Source organism: Hylobates moloch, unplaced genomic scaffold (assembly GCF_009828535.3).
Source record: "Hylobates moloch isolate HMO894 unplaced genomic scaffold, HMol_V3 SCAFFOLD_4, whole genome shotgun sequence".
Lineage (NCBI taxonomy): Eukaryota > Metazoa > Chordata > Mammalia > Primates > Hylobatidae > Hylobates > Hylobates moloch.
In genome coordinates this window covers 69,977,479-69,992,616 of record NW_026652279.1, presented here as the reverse complement: position 1 = coordinate 69,992,616, position 15,138 = coordinate 69,977,479, and the positions used below count along the sequence as shown (strand labels likewise).

General features: G+C 36.5%; 1 pseudogene; it reads right to left on the bottom strand.

Annotated features, from left to right (window-relative positions):
• Positions 1–2,106: 2,106 nt before the first annotated feature.
• LOC116466358 (26S proteasome regulatory subunit 4-like) lies at positions 2,107–3,419 on the bottom strand (annotated as a pseudogene).
• Positions 3,420–15,138: the final 11,719 nt, after the last annotated feature.

Below are 15,138 nucleotides of genomic sequence, written 5' to 3'. Positions count from 1 at the left end.
AGCAGGGCACTAAAGAAGCAAGCCACACCCCATCACACGCCCTGCGAGGGGGGCAAGGGAGCCTCTCCTGTTTCACTACTGGGCTACATCTGGGTTTAAATAATTATTGTTCAAATTGACACTTGGGAAAATAAAATCATTACTCTAACCATGCCCTTTAGGATAAATTACAAATTTTATTTCATTTTTCTATATAAAATTAGCTCTAACGACATTTTTAATTAAACCTATATTTTAAATACTTAGTAAATGGCATTTAATAATTATACATTGATATGCAAATGATTACTTCCTACATTAGGCACACTTTTATCCTTTCAACAGGTTAAGCATAGTCTGTAATTGGTAGTCTGAAAAGATTTACAGTTGATGTGTAATTAATTTTATAGAGAGTTCATTGTGGAAAGAGACTTGCTTTTACCTATCTGAATCTGAGTTCTTTCCTCTACGTTTTAATCAACTTAATATGACCAAATATTTCTATTGTTATTATCTTATTTTAAACCATCAGCACATCATTGAATTTATGCAAGTAAAATTGTCTCTGTTTGCAGATGGCATAATCATATATATAAAACACCCTGAAGACTCCACTAAAAAGCTGTGAGAACTAATACATGAATTAAGTAAAGTTGCAGGATACGAAATCAATACACGAAAATCAGTAGTATTTCAATACATCAGTAATAGTACTATTCGAAAAAAATAAAAATTTATTTAAAATAGTATAAAAATAAGATAAAATACCTAGAAATAAACATAACCAGGTAAGTGAAAGAGCTCTACAACAAAAACTATGAGACATTGATAAAACAAATTGAAGAGAATACAAATAAATGGTAAGACATCCCATGTTCATGGATTGAAAGAATTAATATTGCTAAAATGTCCATATTACCCAAAACAATCTACAGAGTCAATACAATCCCTATCAAAATACCAATGGCATTCTTTACAGAAATAGAAAAAACAATCTTAAAATGTATATAAAATGCAAAATACCCCAGATAGCAAAAATAATCTTGAGCAAAAAATATAAAGTTAGAGACATCATACTACCTGACTTTAAAACACACTACAAAGCTATAGTAATCAAAACAGCATGCTACTGGCATAAAAACAGATGCACAGACCAATGGAATAGAATAGAGAATCCAGAAATAATTCCATGCATTTATAGCCAATTGATTTTCAAAAAAAGTGCCAAGAACACACATTGAGGAAAGAACAGTCTCTTCAATAAATGATGTTGGGAAAACTGAATAATTACTTGCAGAAGAATGAAACAAGACCTCTACCTCTGACTGTATACAAAAATCAACTCAAGGTAGATTAATGACTTAAATGTCAGAAGTAAAACTATGAAACTACAAGAAGAAAACATAGGGGAAATGCTCCTTGAAATTTGGGCAAAAATTTTTTTACTCAGATCTCAAAAGACCACATAACAAAAGCAAAAATAGACTAATGGGATTACATCAAACTAAGAAGCTTCTACACAACAAAGAAAACAATCAGTAGAGTGAGGAGACAACTTGTAGAATGGGAGATAATGTTTGCAAACTATGCATCTGACAAAGATGTAAAATTCAGAATATATAAGAAACTAAAAAACTCAATAGCAAAAAAACAAATACTCTGATATAAAAATAGGCAAAAGACCTGAATAGATATTTCCTAAAAGAAGACATACAAATGACCAACAGGTATATGAACAAATGCTCAACAGTACTAATGGTCAAGGAAATGCAAATCAAAGCCACAACAAAACATCATCTCACCTTAGTCAGGATGTCTACTATCAAAAAGACAAAAAATAACAAATGCTGACTAGGATTTGGACAAAGGGAAACTTTGTATGTGTGTGCGTGTGTGTGTGTGTAAGAGCACACTTTATTGGGAAGCAGAGGGCTATACAGTGAGCAACAGATGAGGGCTGCCCAGTGGGCATTTTATACATCATACTCCAAAAGACACACAGGGGGTTTTGCTAATAAAAATCAAATGGAAAATGGATTCCTCTGGGCAACTCCTCCAACCTCATCCCTTTTAGGGGTCAGGAAACCTCCCAACTATTTTTCTGATGGCAACTGTGGTTTACTAGAGCTAGAGCCCCTCAGGGGTGCCCCTATTTTTCACAAAGAATATTTTCTTATGATTTTTTGAAGTGTTTATTTGTTACTTTCATTCTACTTTCTCTTAAGGTCATCAGATCACCTTCTGTACAGACTGCCTGGATGTCAGCACCAGAGCAGTCATCTTTAGCCTTAATCAAGTTGTCCAGGGTTACATCACTGGCCAAAGTCATATTGTTCATGTGAATCTGAAAAATGTACTTCTTCATCCTTTTATCAGGCAGGGGGAACTCAGTCTTCCTGTCAATGTAGCCTGGCCTGGTAAGTATTGGATCCTAAGTTTCTATTTGGTTTGTGGCTATGATAACTTTAATATCTCCCCTTGAATAAGATCCGTACAACTGGTTCAACAGTTCCAACATTGTTCACTAAATTTCTCTCTCACCACCAAAATTTGAGTCATAGTTTTTCCCAATGGCATCAATTTCATAAATAAACATGATGAAAGGTGTATATTCTTCAGCAGCTCAAAACAATTCCCATGTGAGTTTCGGCCCATCACCAAGGTACTTCTGAATAAGTTCAGAACCAACCACCCTCAAGAAAGTGGCTGAGGTTTGACATGCTACTGCTTTGGCTAACAAGGTTTTACCTGTGGCATATGGACCACAGAGAATGACCGCCTTATCTGGCTTTAAACCCATCTCTTCATAATATTCAGGATGAGCGAGAGGAAGCTCCACAGATTTCTTACTTAATTTCCTGGATTTGGTTGTCCAACCACCAATACTGGCATAGGTCTCCTGGGGACCATTTCCACTTTCATCACTGTGACTAGGAAATCTGTGTCATTCATCAGCACCCTTATCATGGTATTCAACTTGCGGTTGAGCAGGACCAAGAAGCCAGTTCCAGCAGATCCTTGTCTACAAATAAAAGAAAGCTGATGTAGTGTTCTGACCCCACATATCTAGACACAACGGTGTGACTGCCATCAATGATCTCTTCCAAGGTGTCTGGTATCATAGTGGTCCCCCTCAGGTCATCCACTTTTGCTTTTCCCTCCTAATGCTTTTCTTCTAATGGTTTTATCTGTTCCTGATTTCTAATGGCTTCTTCCTCCATGAGAATAGAGTCTTTCATTCTCACTAATTTCAGTAATTTTAATTGGCATTGAGTGTGAGGTATCACCAGTGGCAGTTTGCTGGCAGCATCTGGTCTCTTTGTTTTCTTCTTCTTTTCCCCCACTCTAATTGGTACAAGAGGTTCATATTTCTTTTTCTTGTCCTTGTCATACTTCTTGCCACCTCTAGGACCATAACCACCACTCTAACTTTGACCCATCTTGCCTTGGCAACTCGAGTTTCTGCTGCCGGAAGTACCTCCACCCAAAAGGAGAACTCTTATACACTGTTGGTGGGAATGTAAATTAGTATGGCCATTATGAAAACAGTGTGGATGTTCCCCAAAAAATTAAAAATAGAATTACCATATGATTCAATAATCCCATTATTGGGTATATATCCAAAAAAAGGAAATCAGTATGCCGAAGAGATATCTTCACTCCCATGCTTACTGCCACGCTATTCACAATAGCCAAGATATGAAAGCAACCTAAGTGTCCATCAGAAGATGGATGGATAAAAAAATGTGAAATATCAGGGGTTGGGGGAAAGGGGGAGGAGAGCATTAGGACAAATATCTAATGGATGCAGGGCTTAAAAGCTAGATGATGGGTTGATAGGTGCAGCAAACCACGATGGCACATGTATACCTATGTAACAAACCTGCACATTCAGCACATATATCCCAGAACTTAAAGTAAAACTAAAAAGAAGAAAATGTTATATATATGATATATATGCACACACAATGGAATACTATTCAGCCATAAAACAAATGAAATCCTGTCATTTGCAATAATGTGAATGAATCCAGAGGACATTGTGTTATATAATCTAAACACAGAAAGACAAACACCAAACACCACATGATCTTACTTGTATGTGGAATCTAAAAAAAGTTGATTTCATGGAAATAGTACAATAGTTGTTACCAGAGGCTGGCGAAGGTAGTGGGGAAAGGGAACAAGGAGAGATTAGTCAACAGGTACAAAGTTCCAATTAGGAAGAATTCGTTCTGGTGTTCTATTACCCAGTAGAGTGACTATAGCAGATAACAATGTGATATATATTTTAAGATAGCCAGAAGAGAAGAGTTCGAATGTTATCACCACAAAGAAATGATAAATGTTTAAAGTGATGGATATGATAACTACCCTAATGTGATCATTATATAATGTGTTCATGCACTGAAACATTACATGTATCCCGTAAATATGTATAATTATTATATGTCAGTTAGAAATTCAAAAAATTAATACTAAAAAAAGAAATGGAGCTAAACCTTGGAACTAAAAAGTTCAGGTCCAGTGGTGTGTAACTCATTAGGCTCTACCCTCTGTGTTATGATATTCATAAAAAATAGTATCACATGCAAAAGGTATTTTTATTTGCTTTGAATCGTAGATCTATTTCTATTTTCTGCTTGTTTTTGTGCTTTTTCATGCCAACCTTTCATGAATATTTCAGCATAATCTTTTGTTTGTTTCTGGAGAACTCCTGCTCATGAAAATCCCTTATCACCCCTCAGCCTCATCCCTGAGCATTAAAAAAAAACATGTTCTTAGGGCACAAAAGGATAACCTCTAGCAATAGAAGTGAGTTTTCATCCAACCCCTTCCTAAGCAAAGTGAGATAACAAGACAATTATACATTGTAATATTAATTCTTCAGATTACATGCAAAAAGTCCTACTTGGTTCAAATAACTCTTTTTTTCTACTGCCCACAGAATAATTATTTAACACCTATCTTGGCCCTAGATATTTAGACTTTTACCCAAAAAGCTTAGTGTATTTATTTTCTAGTGATTGCTATAACAAATTACTACAAACTTGGTCACTTAAAGCAACAGAAATTTATTATCTCACTGTTTTGGAGGCCAGAAGTCTGAAATTAAGGTGCTGCCAGAGCTGCACTACCTCTGGAGGATGTATGGGAGAATCCATTCCTTGCCTCTTTCAGCTTCTGGTGGTTTGCCATATTCCTTGATTTGTGTTCACATCACTCCAGTTTCTGCCTCAGAGTCACACTGCTGCCTTCCCTTGTGTGTTTCTTTTGTAAGGACCCTTGTCACTGGATTTAGAATCTATCTGGATAATCTAGCATCTCCTCACATCTTCATTTCAAAATCTTTAACTAAATTACAACTGCAAACACCCTTCATTCACACATTCCAGAAGTTAGGACATGGACATATTTTCGGCGAGGCCACCATTCAGCCCACTAGACTTTGATTAAGTTTTACTCATGAGTTCCTCTTTATTTTACCAATCAGACATGGTACCGCTTTATTCATCTTTAGGATGTTAATGCTGGATGAAAATACTTTGTACCTGTATCATTTGTAGCATACTCAATTGCAAGAATTGTGATGTGGTTTGGCTGTGTCCCCACCCAGATTGTAGCTCCCACAATCCCTATGTGTCATGGGAGAGACCCAGTGGGAGGCAATCAAATCACAGGGGTGGGTTTTCCCGTGCTATTCTCTGAATCAGTCTCAGGAGATCAGACGGCTTTATAAAGGGGAGTTTCCCTACACATGCTCGCTCTCTCACTCTCTCTCTCTCTCTCTCTCTCTCTCTCTCGCCTGCCAGCATGTAAGATGTGCCTTTGCTCCCTTCTCCCTTCCACCATGATTGTGAGGCCTTCCCAGCCATGTGGAACTGTGAGTCAATTAAACCTCTTTCCTTTATAAATTACCCAGTCTCAGGTATGTCTTTATTAGCAGTATGAGAACAGACTAATACAAATTGTTTTATTTTTCAACTCTAATTAGAAAAGAGGCACATATAACAAATATCAGTCAAATAAATAATTGAGACTGCATAAAATCTTCAGCATTGCAATCACACTCTGAATGTTATTTTATACAGAAAGCCTTGAGCAACTAAAATTAACACACTCTCAAAGTACAAAAATCTACAAAGGAACATATAGATGAAATGATTCATACATTTCCATTTATATTAACAGAATAATTTTTCTATTTTGATTTATATTGGGTCACTTTATTCTATAGTTAGATCATATCAGTTTCTTCCATTCCTTCTTCAAATAGTAGTGAATGCTGCTCGGTTCAAACCTTCTCTTTTCATATGCCTTATCTCTGTTAATGACATCATCATCCATTAAAAGCTGGAAATGTGCCATTGCATTCTTCTTCTTTCACCTGTTCCACAGCCAGTCACTGATAAAGTCCTATGGATCTTACCTTCTAATTATCTTTTAATGCATTAATTCTCTCCACCTGTCTTCCCTATTTCCCCCATTGTCTTGGTTCAGACACTTATCAACTCTTATTTGATCAATGTAAATAGTAATGTAATATTCCTAGTTCCTGTAAGGCCCCACCCATGACTTCCTGCACACTGCCTTTGATTACTGGTCCCTTTCCAAAACACAAACCCACTCACTTCATTCTCTGACTTAGAAAACTCCTAGAGTTCCATGCTCACATGCTAAAGTCTGAATTATTCTTTATGACATACAAACCTATCTATAATCTCTTCCAATAACGTCCAACTCCCCCCCACATTCCAGCTAAATTGAAGTTTACACTATTCTTTTTTTATTTATTATTATTATTATTATACTTTTAAGTTTTAGGGTACATGTGCACAATGTGCACGTTTGTTACATATGTATACATGTGCCATGTTGGTGTGCTGCACCCATTAACTCATCATTTAGCATTAGGTATATCTCCTAATGCTATCCCTCCCCGCCCCCCCACCCCACAACAGTCCCCGGAGTGTGATGTTCCCTTTCCTGTGTCCATGTGTTCTCACTGTTCAATTCCCGCCTATGAGTGAGAACATGCGGTGTTTGGTTTTTTGTCCTTGCAATAGTTTACTGAGAATGATGATTAATTTTCTAATTATTTTGCTCTTGAGTTTTTTATTTGGAAAGCTCAGTACTAACTACTCTTTATCCTTGTTTAATGACACATTACTATTTATCTTTCAATAAACAATTCAAATATCTCTCATTCTGTAACATCTGCCTCCAAAAGTTCTTATTGATCACGGTGATATTTTTACATATAAAAAATAGGATTGGCCGGGCGCGGTGGCTCACGCCTGTAATCCCAACACTTTGGGAGGCCAGGCGGGCGGATCACAAGGTCAGGAGATCGTGACTATCCTGGCTAACACGGTGAAACCCCGTCTCTACTAAAAATACAAAAAATTAGCCGGGCATGGTGGCGGGCGCCTATAGTCCCAGCTACTCGGAGAGGCTGAGGCAGGAGAATGGTGTGACCCCGAGAGGCGGAGCTTGCAGTGAGCCGAGATCGCACCACTGCACTCCAGCCTGGGCGACAGAGCGAGACTCCCTCTCAAAAAAAAAAGGATTAACATTTATAAATTACTCACCTGTAAGGCCTATTGTTAAAATGTTGAAATAGTTTCATTCTGCCCTTATTATTAGGTAGAGTCCTAAACTGTCTTCCCAATGATCATGACTGCCAGGTCCTTCTCTGGAACCTCAAATCTCCCCATCATCAAACACTAAAAGAGAAATACTTGATTCTCCAAGGAGGCTGCAGGAACTTGTTGCAATACTATGGCTAACAATGATTCTGATTTGTCAATGCCTGTATGTTGTTATAATTTTTAAGATTTTTAAATATTACCTCTTGACTAAGAAGGAAATCAGAGAGTTAATACTCTCTCAATTTTATAATTTAGAGCATCTTCCATGAGTAGAAACTATTCAATTATGCTAGAAACTCAAGAGTTAATCATATGCCCTTAAAGGATCTATAGTTATCAAGAAAAATAATACATTTACATACATAAACTAATATATCTTATATCATATAACTGAGTCATGCATAGTGCAAAGAACTATGTGTTACAGAAGAGGAAGCAATCACTGCTGGCCAGATGAAATAGAAATGAAACCTGACAAATGCACACAATTTTAGTAAAGGTAGAAAGCTACATCAGGAAGGCAGTTCCCAGATGAGCTGAATATTTGGTGCAAGCGATGACAAAGATAATAGTGATAGAGGCAAGAGACAGACAAATGCTGTCCAGGTCATTGTGCACAGGGCGTTTGCCTAAACGTGCCCATGGTGAAAAATCCTATCCCTTAACACTTGCGCAGTAAGGGAAATAAATCAATGTGGAGTGGCTCAGACTAGGGGCCCACGTGTGCACTGGAAGAATGGGGTGGAGCCACGAGGAATTGGTGCCTTATGCAGGGGAGGAGCCGAGCCTCTTCAGCACATGATGGGTGGCCTGGTATTCAATTTTTGTGAGGTAGAAAACCTGCGTCCAGGACCCCTCTTTTTGTTGAGAGCTTTCCTTTTGCTTAATAAATTCCGCCCTCCTCGCCTTTCAGTGTTGTCTGCGTCTCGCACTTTTCCTGGTCATGAGGCGAGAACCTGGATTTTAGCTGAACTAAGAAGAAAAAAATCCTGCATCAATAGTATGTGCACAATGATAGTGGTTAAATCAGTTTGACCCAAACATTTGATGTACATAAGCAAACAGGAAAAATTAAGCCAATAAATATATGATGGGAAGCATGACAAGGAGGACTAAGGAGTGAGCATTTGTTCAATGGGAAGTGGTTTTTTTTGGCAATATTATTTAAAATTGTGGGGAAAAAAGAGCAGGTAATTGTTTGTTAATAAAGCAATGGTTAAAACAGTTATGATACATTCATATGACGAAATTTTTTAAAAATCGGGCAGATCCATATTTATTGACAGAAACCACTAAGACAAGCTAACTTATAAAAGCAAGTCCAAGTCAGTGCACTCTCTCTAGCTCTGTTTCTCACCCTCTCCCTTCTTTTAATCAAAAACAGTACCTGTAACTTATTTGAAGAATTTTGAAAGCTTATATAGAAAACTATACAAGAAAGCTTATATAGAATATATAAGAAAGCTTATATAGAAAACTATATCCACCATTTAATAGGATTTTATAAATGTTATGCTTCATAAGAATATTATTTAACAGAGTCATTGAAGATATTTAAGCATGGGAATAATATGATAGAAACTGTTTTTGTGGGGAAAATTATTTTTAATCCTTAAGACATGGAAGAATTTTCAAAATTTGAGACGTGTTTATTTTTTATTAACTTTAGTATTAGAGTGTAATTTTTTTATTTTAATTTTTACAGAAAAAGTTTGAGTTTTTTCCACTGATGTTGATTTTAGAAGACAGAAACCAAATTTGTAAGTGTAGATGTAGATGTTTCCTGATTACTCAAAAATTGTTCAGTGGCTTTCTCTTAAACTGTTCTAGACAACAAACAATTACTGTGCTTTGCAATCGTTTGTTTCCCAAAGGGAACAACTCTTCAAAACCTGAATGCAAAGAATGTGCTAAATAAGCCTCCAGTGATCAAATAAGGCATCTCTGCAAGAAACATTTGAAAATAAAAATATCCTTCTGTATTATCTATGCCACAAATTGGGCTGTTTCTTTAATGCATGCCTGTGGACTTCATTTAAAAGAATATATGATTCCACAAAAAAGATTTGAGGGGAAGTTTTATGGATGAAAAAGAGAGATTAAAATTAACTTCATTCTTCTCCACTAATAACACTTATTGGATGAAAAAAAGGAGAAGGAGGTATCTTTTGATGTCAAGATCTACACAGAATTACTCGGTGCGTTTTATTATTTTATTCAAGACTATTTTCAATACAAATTTTTTTCCCCTTTGCCTCAAAGTTCTTGCCAAATTGCTGCTACCTGTTAAGGCAAGTGGTGACTGCTACTGAGGAATTTGTACCAGCCTGTAGACATGGCGAGTACTTCAAAAGCATACCAAGTTGGTACAATGAAAAGATTTTTTATGAAAATATTTTATTTTTTGACTTTGAGTTTGAACAAGAAACCAAAGGCAATTAAACTCAGTAAGGTCCTAGAAAACTTTAGATTTAACATTTCATCACTTAAAACATACAAAGCCAGTTCTTTTTTCTTATGTGGTTAATTAAGAAATAATGAAATTAAAATAATGAGAAAGATATGCTCGTATATTCCAAAACCAGTCGGCTGTGTTCAATGTTATGATTGAATTACCCCTACATTATTTTGTGGAATCTCAAAAGACTAGCCTCGCATATTTAAAAATAAAAGAAAAATTTACCTTTGGGTTAAACATAACAATGTATATTATATGTCTAATTACATTTATATAGTTACACAAGACATACATATATATGACACAAATATACATATATTTATATACATAGATACATTTGATGATTTATAAAAACAATGATTGGTTTATATAAGCTAAAATGTTCTAATAAGACCAAATTACTGAATTTGCTTTAGAAACTTATTTTCATGAAATCTACAATGTTCAAACTCTTAACATTTATAAAATATGCAGCTCTCCTTGTAGGAGGTGTCATGATAAAAGCAGATCCTTTGAAAAAGCAAGTTGTCAATTCCTTGTTGATGCTATCAAATGTTACAACATTAAATATGTGACCAGGAGTGAAGTCTTCATACCCGCCCCCACCATTTTTTCAACTTTTATTTTAGATTCAGGGGGTATATATGCAGGTTTGTCACCTGTGTATATGACATGATGCTGAGATTTGGGATACAAATGTTCCCATCACACAGGTACTGAGCATAGTATCCAATATTTAGTTTTTCAACCTTTGCCCCGATTCCTTTCCCCATCTAGTGGTTCCCAGTGTCTATTATTGCCATCTTTATGTCCATGAGTACCTGATGTTTAGTTCTCACTTATTAGTGAGAACATGCAGTATTTAGTTCTTTGTTCCCGCATTAATTTACTTAGGATAGTGGCTTCTAGCTGCATCCATGTTGCTGGAAAGGACATGATTTGGTTCTTTTTTGTGGATCCATAGTATTCCATGGTGTACAGATACCACATTTTCTTTATGCAATCCACTGCTGATGGGCACCTGGGATGATTCCATTTCTTTGCCATTGTGAATAGTGCTGTGATGAACATGCAAGTGCACATGTCTTTTTGGTAGAATGTTCTGCTTTCTTTTGGCTATATAGCCAGTAATGGGATTGCTGGATTAAATCGTTGTCCTGTTTTAAGTTCTTTGAGAAGTCCTCAAACTGCTGTCCACAATGGCTGCATTTACATTTCCACCAACAGTGTATAATGTTCCTTTTTATCTGCAGCCTTGCCAACATCTGTTGTTTTCTGACTTTTTAATCATAGCCATTCTGACTGGTGTGAGATATCTCATTGAGATTTTGATTTACATTTCTCTGATTAGTGATGTGCAGCATTTTTCATGGGTTTGTTGGCCAATTGCACATCTTATTTTTAAAAATGTCACTTCATGTCTTCTGCCCATTTTTTAATGAGGTTATTTGTTTTTCGCTAGTTCATTAAGTTCCTTATAGATTCTAGCTATTAGACCTCCCTGGGATGCATAGTTTGCAAATATTTTCTCCTATTCTATAGGTTGCCCATTGACTCTTTTAAGAGTTTCTTTTGCTATGCAGCTCTTTAATTAGGTCCCACTTGTTAATTTTTGTTTTTGTTACAGCTGCTTTTGAGGACTTAATCATAAATTCTTTGCCAAGGTTGATGTCCAGAATGGTGTTTCCTAGGTTTTCTCCTAGGATTCTTATAGTTTGAGGTCCTGCATTTAAATTTTTAATCTATCTTAATTTTTGTATATGGTGAAATGTAGGGCTCCGGTTTCATTTTTCTACATATGGCTAGCCAGCTTTCTAGCACCATTTATTGAGTAGGCAGTCCTTTCTCCATTGCTTATTTTTGTCAACTTTGTGGAAGATCAGAAGGCTGTAGATGTGCAGCTTTTATTTCTGGGCTGCTTATTCTGCTCCATTGGTCCATATGTCTGTTTTTAAACCAGTACCATGCTGCTTGGGTTATTGTAGCCTAATAGTATAGTTTAACTCAGGTAGCGTGATGCTTCTGGCTTCATTCTTTTTGCTTAGAATTGCTTTGGTCATTTGGGCTCTTTTTTGGTTCCATGGGCATTTTAGAACACTTTTTCCAATTCTGTGAAAAATGACAATGGTAGTTTGGTAGAAATAGTGTTGTCACCTTGTAGTTGTATTCCTAGGTATTTCATTCTCTTTGTAGCAATTGTGAATGGGAGTTTGCTTATCATTTGGCTCTCTATTATTGGTGTATAGAAAGGCTTGTGATTTTTCACATTCATTTTGTATTCTGAGACTTTGCTGAAGTTGCTTATCAGCTTAAGGAGTTTTTGAGCTAACAGGATGGGGTTTTCTACATGTACAATCATGTCATCTGCAGACAGAGACATTTTGACTTCCTCTCTTCCTATTTGAATACCCTTTATTTCTTTCTTTTGCCTGATTGCCCTGGCCAGAATTTCCTGTTCACTATGTTGAACAGGAGTGGTAAGAAAGGGCATCCTTGTCTTTTGCCCATTTTCAAAGGGAATGGTTCCAGTTTTTGCCCATTCAGTATTATATTGCCTGTGGGTTTGTCATAAATAGCTCTGATTATTTTGAAATATGTTCCATCAATACCTAGTTTATAGAGTGTTTTTAGCATAAAGGGGTGTTGAATTTTATTGAAAGCCTTTTCTGCCTCTATTGAGATAATCATGTGGTTTTTGTAATGGGTTCTGTTTATGTGATGGATTACATTTATTGATTTGTGTATGTTGAACCAGCCTTGCATTCCAGGGATGAAGCCGACATGATCATGCTGGATACGCTTTTTAATGTTCTGCTGGATTTGGTTTCCCAGTATTTTCTTGAGGATTTTTACATCGATGTTCATCAGGGATATTGGCCTGAAATTTTCTTTTTTTCCTCTTTCTCTGCCAGGTTTTGGTACCAGGATGATGCTGGCCTCATGAAATGAGATAGGGAGGATTCCCTCTTTTTCTATTGTTTGGAATAGTTTCAGAAGGAATGATACCAGGTGCTCTTTGTACCTCTGGTAGAATTCAGTTGTGAATCCATCTGGTCCTGGGCTGTTTTTAGTTGGTAGTCTATTAATTACTGCCTCAATTTCATAACCTGTTATTGGTCTATTCAGGGATTTGACTTCTTCCTGGTTTAGTCCTGGGAAGGTGTATGTGTAAAGAATTTATCCATTTTTTCTGGATTTTCTAGTTTATTTGCATATAAGTGTTTATAGTATTCTCTGATGGTAGTGTGTATTTCTGTGGGATCAGTGGTGATCTCCCCTTTATCATTTTTTATTGTGTCTATTTAATTCTTCTCTCTTTTCTTCTTTAGTAATCTGGCTAGCAGTCTATCTATTTTGTTAATGGTATCAAAAAACCAGCTCCTGGATTCATTGATTTTTTGAACTGTTTCTTGTGTCTCTATCTCCTTCAATTCTGCTCTGGTCTTCGTTATTTCTTGTTTTCTAACAGCTTTTGAATTTGTTTGCTCTTTCTTCTGTAGTTTAAGTGTGATGTTATGGTGTCGATTTTTAGATCTTTCCCCCTTTCTCCTGTGGTATTTAGTGTTATAAATTTCCCTCTAAACACTGCTTTAGCTGTGTCCCAGAGATTCTGGTATGTTGTGTCTTTGTTCTCATTGTTTTCAAAGAACTTATTTATTTCTGCCTTAATTTCGTTATTTACCCAGTAGTCCTTCAGGAGCAAGTTGTTCAGTTTCCACGTAGTTGTGCGGTTTTGAGTGAGTTTCTTAATCGTGAGTTCTAATTTGATTGCACTGTGGTCTAAGAGACTATTTTTTTATGATTTCCATTCTTTTGCATTTGCTGAGGAGTGTTTTACTTTCAATTATGTGGTTGATTTTAGACTAAGTGCTATGTGGTGCTGAGAAGAAAGTATATTCTTTTATTTTGGGGTGGAGATTTCTGTAGATGTCTATTAGGTCTGCTTGATACAGAACTGAGTTTGAGTACTGAATATCCTTGTTAATTTTCTGTCTCATTGACCTAATATCGACAGTGGGATGTTAAAGTCTCCCACAATTATTGTGTGGGAGTCTAAGTCTCTTTGTAGGTCTCTAAGAACTTGCTTTATGAATCTGGGTGCTTCTGTATTGGGTGCATATATATTTAGGATAGTTAGCTCTTCTTGTTGCATTGATCCCTTTACCATTATGTAATGCCATTCTTTGTCTTTTTTTTATTTTTGCTGGCTTAAAGTCTGTTTTATCAGAGACTACAATTGCAACTTTTTTTTTTTTTTGCTTTCCATTTACTTGGTGAATCTTCCTCCATCCCTTTATTTTGAGCCTATGTGTGTCTTCGCACATGAGATGGGTCTTCTGAATACAGCACACCGATGTGTCTTGCCTCCTCATCCAATTTGCCAGTCTGTGCCTTTTAACTGGGGCATTTAGCCTGTTTACATTTAAAGTTAATATTTTTATGTGTGAATTTGATCCTGTCATTATGATGCTACCTGGTTATTTTGCCCATTAGTTGATGCAATTTCTTCATAGTGTCAATGGTCATTATATTTTGGGTTGTTTTTGTCGTGGATGGTCCCAGTTTTTCCTTTCCATATTTAGTGCTTCCTTTAGGAGCTCTTGTTAGGCAGGCCTGGTGGTGACAAAGTCCCTCAGCATTTGCTTGTCTGTAAAGGATTTTTTTCTCCTTTGCTTATGAAGCTAAGTTTGGCTGGATATGAAATTCTGGATTGAAAATTCTTTAAGAATGTTGAATATTGGTCCCCACTCTCTTCTGGCTTGTAGGGTTTCTGCAGAGCAATCTGCTCTTAGTCTGACGGGCTTCCCTTTGTGGGTAATCTGACCTCCCTCTCTGGCTGCCCTTAACATTTTCTCCTTCATTTCAACCTTGGTGAATCTGGTTTTATGTGTCTTGGGGTTGTTCTTCTCAAGGGGTATCTTTGTGATGTTCTCAGTATTTCCAGAATATGAATGTTGGCCTGTCTGCTAGTTTGGGAAAGTTCTCCGGAATAATATCCTGAAGTGTGTTTTCCAACTTGGTTCCATTCTCCTTATCACTTTCAGGTAC